Source organism: Schistocerca americana, chromosome 1 (genome assembly GCF_021461395.2).
Source record: "Schistocerca americana isolate TAMUIC-IGC-003095 chromosome 1, iqSchAmer2.1, whole genome shotgun sequence".
Taxonomy (NCBI): Eukaryota; Metazoa; Arthropoda; class Insecta; order Orthoptera; family Acrididae; genus Schistocerca; species Schistocerca americana.
Genome location: NC_060119.1, coordinates 1081105394 through 1081110796, shown reverse-complemented (window position 1 = coordinate 1081110796; position 5403 = coordinate 1081105394). Strand labels below are relative to the sequence as shown.

The 5403-nt window shown below is 45.3% G+C and overlaps 2 non-coding genes across 2 annotated transcripts; both read right to left on the bottom strand.

Annotated features, from left to right (window-relative positions):
* Positions 1-3933: 3933 nt before the first annotated feature.
* On the bottom strand, positions 3934-4008 carry Trnas-cga. Its single transcript has one exon. It is a non-coding gene; the product is annotated as a tRNA-Ser (tRNA).
* A 527-nt stretch (positions 4009-4535) lies between these two features.
* Trnas-cga lies at positions 4536-4610 on the bottom strand. The gene has a single exon. It is a non-coding gene; the product is annotated as a tRNA-Ser (tRNA).
* Between the last annotated feature and the right edge of the window lie 793 nt (positions 4611-5403).

The following is a 5403-nucleotide window of genomic DNA, read 5'->3' as shown; positions in this document are numbered from 1 at the left end:
TTGTGGCAAAAGCACTCGTGGAAATTTCATCACAAATTTGGTTCCACCTACTCGTCAATGCTTGTTGGTGATTTTTTAGCGAAAAAAAAAACAGTTACTTTGCCTCAGCCACCGCTCTCGCCGGACCTGGGTCCCTGAGACATGTTTCTACTGACGAGGCTGTAGAGAACTATGAAAGAACGGCGTTTTGCCACCATTAATGGGATAAAAACAGAATCACTGAAGGAGCTGAACATTATAACGCAAAATGAGTTCCAGAAGTGCTTCCAAGAATGGAAAAAGCGCTGGAACAACAGTATTATATCTGAGGGGGATTACTTCGAAGGGGACAAAGTTGATGTTACTGAATAAATAAAGATTATTTAAGAGAAACAAAAATTCTCGTTGCTTTTATGACACCTCGTATAGTTTTGTGGATCCTGTTACCCGAGCAGCTTGCCTTTCTTCCTTCGTTACAGTTAATTGAACTGATGTAGCGGTCTCAAGTGAAGAAAAGTATTTCAATATTGAGGAATCTCATAATGTCCCTGTCGATAGCTTTCACTTCCTTTAACACCTTCTGCAGTGCCGTATAGCTATAATTAAACTTTCGCTGCTTGAGATGCCCACCATGAAAGAAAAGGACATGCGGAAGAGAAATAATGAACAAACCATTGAAAGGAACACATTTTAATTTCCACATAAGAGGGTAACATTTGTTAATTGCGTACAGTGTTTACGGTCCAATATTCAAACGTTGCTCAATGTGACGACCATCTACATCCGCGATAGTCTGAAAAAACGCTAGAGATATCATTTCACAACAGAGTCACCCATTTCCAGAACACTTAAATCAATTTTGTCCAATATTAATATTTTTATAAGTCGAGAGACCGCACTGTCTAGAACATAACACAATTTCCGGTAGCTGCTGTTTCTGTTATGAAAGTGAATCTGAAGTTCCAGATTCCGTTATACACATGATGGCCACAGTTCCAGTAGACGTTAAATTTCAACGACAATAGAGGCCCTAGAACGGTTATATTCAGTGCACATTTAATGTTCTGAAAAAAATATATTTCCAAAACCCGTTAATTCAGCACACTTGTGAAACCGTATTTAGAATAATATGTTAATTTCCCTTGTGAGGTAAATGCGACTTAATTTGTTTAGCTTTATGTATTTTATATTTTTCATATTAGTGTACCTGTCAAGTTGTATTTTGGCAGAAATGCATAGTACTGACTAGCAGCTTTGGCCATATTGAAAATAATTACGTTCAAAAAGGTCTATCTTGAACCCTAGTAATTACTATGACATTATCGGAAACTTTGAGACTATCTACAAACTTGTATCAGATGAATATATTGCTGACTGGAAGACATCTCTTAAGGACGCCATGAAACCTCCCTCTCACAGCACCTTCAGCTCAAGCCTTCAAAAAGGATATTAACTAAAAAGAAAGGTCAGAGTACTATTACTATACAAGGGCAACAAACCTATACCACAGATATAGGAGGCAGTAAACGTACATCCAAGAAGGGTAAATCCTGGACGGGAGTCAAACCAGTAAAAGTGTTATGGTAAAACCAGAACAAATGAAAAATGTTAAGAGCCTGTTTACAGACCAGCTATGGACGAGGCTGGATGGACATTAATGAACTTATATTCTGCAAGAATGTCTTCAGGCAGCAGTCTGGACCTGATCTGGATGAAGAATCTAATGTCAGAGAGCCAACGGATGAAGCTAACGAGCAGATCAGTATTTGGTGTAAAAAGTAGTGATCTCATAATGATGTCCTATTTTAATATGTAGTTCTCAGCAATTGTTCAAAAAATTAGTAGTAGCTATGTACGATATTATTTTTTCTTGTGGGCAGTAATAATTTTGAAACAGAAACAAATACTAAAAAATTATCTGTTATTTTCATTTGTACCCATGGTTTTAAAACAAACAAAAATTCCAGAAGCCGTTATGTCCAGATTACAGTTCCAAAAGTTGTTATGTTCGACGTAAATTATTTATTTTAAGTAAAAATATTATGATGTGATATATGGGAAGAATAAATATAAATCCACAATATAAAAGAAAATTGTAATAAGTAAAGAATAACAAGAATAACGGGATAACAACTGTTGACAGCTTTTCCTCGTTTCTGAAAACTTTCGTTACATGGAGGTACCGGACTTTGGAAACGGTGGATCATGGAATGTTCAGCTGTCGTGACACAACTCTGCTCTGCTTGAAGATCGCATATTGTGTCCAACACTCTCAGTCATGACAACAGTAACATCTTCAACAATTTGTGGCCCAACTGGGCGTCGGCCTGTCTCCAGAGTAATTCCCAAATCGCCACTTAATTCGAACTTCCAAAACATATTTTTCAACTCAAAAATGGTTCAAATGGTTCTGAGCACTATGGGACTCAACTGCTGAGGTCATTAGTCCCCTAGAACTTAGAACTAGTTAAACCTAACTAACCTAATGACACCACAAACATCCATGCCCGAGGCAGGATTCGAACCTGTGACCGTAGCGGTCCCGCGGTTCCAGGCTGCAGCGCCTTTAACCGCACGGCCACTTCGGCCGGCATTTTTCAACTCCGGTGCGAAAAGTGAATATCTCCCTATTCCTTTAATGAGTCGATAATTGCAAAGAGCAGCAGCATTATTGCTGTTTCCAGAATGAGATTTTCACTCTGCAGCGGAGTGTGCGCTGATATGAAACTTCCTGGCAGATTAAAACCGTGTGCCCGACCGAGACTCGAACTCGGGACCTTTGCCTTTCGCGGGCAAGTGCTCTACCAACTGAGCTACCGAAGCACGACTCACGCCCGGTACTCACAGCTTTACTTCTGCCAGTACCTCGTCTCCTACCTTCCAAACTTTACAGAAGCTCTCCTGCGAACCTTGCAGAACTAGCACTCCTGAAAGAAAGGATATTGCGGAGACATGGCTTAGCCACAGCCTGGGGGATGTTTCCAGAATGAGATTTTCACTCTGCAGCGGAGTGTGCGCTGATATGAAACTTCCTGGCAGATTAAAACCGTGTGCCCGACCGAGACTCGAACTCGGGACCTTTGCCTTTCGCGGGCAAGTGCTCTACCAACTGAGCTACCGAAGCACGACTCACGCCCGGTACTCACAGCTTTACTTCTGCCAGTACCTCGTCTCCTACCTTCCAAACTTTACAGAAGCTCTCCTGCGAACCTTGCAGAACTAGCACTCCTGAAAGAAAGGATATTGCGGAGACATGGCTTAGCCACAGCCTGGGGGATGTTTCCAGAATGAGATTTTCACTCTGCAGCGGAGTGTGCGCTGATATGAAACTTCCTGGCAGATTAAAACCGTGTGCCCGACCGAGACTCGAACTCGGGACCTTTGCCTTTCGCGGGCAAGTGCTCTACCAACTGAGCTACCGAAGCACGACTCACGCCCGGTACTCACAGCTTTACTTCTGCCAGTACCTCGTCTCCTACCTTCCAAACTTTACAGAAGCTCTCCTGCGAACCTTGCAGAACTAGCACTCCTGAAAGAAAGGATATTGCGGAGACATGGCTTAGCCACAGCCTGGGGGATGTTTCCAGAATGAGATTTTCACTCTGCAGCGGAGTGTGCGCTGATATGAAACTTCCTGGCAGATTAAAACCGTGTGCCCGACCGAGACTCGAACTCGGGACCTTTGCCTTTCGCGGGAAAGTGCTCTACCAACTGAGCTACCGAAGCACGACTCACGCAAAGGTACTCACCGCTTTACTTCTGCCAGTACCTCGTCTCCTACCTTCCAAACTTTACAGAAGCTCTCCTGCGAACCTTGCAGAACTAGCACTCCTGAAAGAAAGGATATTGCGGAGACATGGCTTAGCCACAGCCTGGGGGATGTTTCCAGAATGAGATTTTCACTCTGCAGCGGAGTGTGCGCTGATATGAAACTTCCTGGCAGATTAAAACCGTGTGCCCGACCGAGACTCGAACTCGGGACCTTTGCCTTTCGCGGGCAAGTGCTCTACCAACTGAGCTATCGAAGCACGACTCACGCCCGGTACTCACAGCTTTACTTCTGCCAGTACCTCGTCTCCTACCTTCCAAACTTTACAGAAGCTCTCCTGCGAACCTTGCAGAACTAGCACTCCTGAAAGAAAGGATATTGCGGAGACATGGCTTAGCCACAGCCTGGGGGATGTTTCCAGAATGAGATTTTCACTCTGCAGCGGAGTGTGCGCTGATATGAAACTTCCTGGCAGATTAAAACCGTGTGCCCGACCGAGACTCGAACTCGGGACCTTTGCCTTTCGCGGGCAAGTGCTCTACCAACTGAGCTACCGAAGCACGACTCACGCCCGGTACTCACAGCTTTACTTCTGCCAGTACCTCGTCTCCTACCTTCCAAACTTTACAGAAGCTCTCCTGCGAACCTTGCAGAACTAGCACTCCTGAAAGAAAGGATATTGCGGAGACATGGCTTAGCCACAGCCTGGGGGATGTTTCCAGAATGAGATTTTCACTCTGCAGCGGAGTGTGCGCTGATATGAAACTTCCTGGCAGATTAAAACCGTGTGCCCGACCGAGACTCGAACTCGGGACCTTTGCCTTTCGCGGGCAAGTGCTCTACCAACTGAGCTATCGAAGCACGACTCACGCCCGGTACTCACAGCTTTACTTCTGCCAGTACCTCGTCTCCTACCTTCCAAACTTTACAGAAGCTCTCCTGCGAACCTTGCAGAACTAGCACTCCTGAAAGAAAGGATATTGCGGAGACATGGCTTAGCCACAGCCTGGGGGATGTTTCCAGAATGAGATTTTCACTCTGCAGCGGAGTGTGCGCTGATATGAAACTTCCTGGCAGATTAAAACCGTGTGCCCGACCGAGACTCGAACTCGGGACCTTTGCCTATCCCGCGGGCAAGTGCTCTACCAACTGAGCTACCGAAGCACGACTCACGCCCGGTACTCACAGCTTTACTTCTGCCAGTACCTCGTCTCCTACCTTCCAAACTTTACAGAAGCTCTCCTGCGAACCTTGCAGAACTAGCACTCCTGAAAGAAAGGATATTGCGGAGACATGGCTTAGCCACAGCCTGGGGGATGTTTCCAGAATGAGATTTTCACTCTGCAGCGGAGTGTGCACTGATATGAAACTTCCTGGCAGATTAAAACCGTGTGCCCGACCGAGACTCGAACTCGGGACCTTTGCCTTTCGCGGGCAAGTGCTCTACCAACTGAGCTACCGAAGCACGACTCACGCCCGGTACTCACAGCTTTACTTCTGCCAGTACCTCGTCTCCTACCTTCCAAACTTTACAGAAGCTCTCCTGCGAACCTTGCAGAACTAGCACTCCTGTAAGAAAGGATATTGCGGAGACATGGCTTAGCCACAGTCTGGGGGATGTTTCCAGAATGAGATTTTCACTCTGCAGCGGAGTG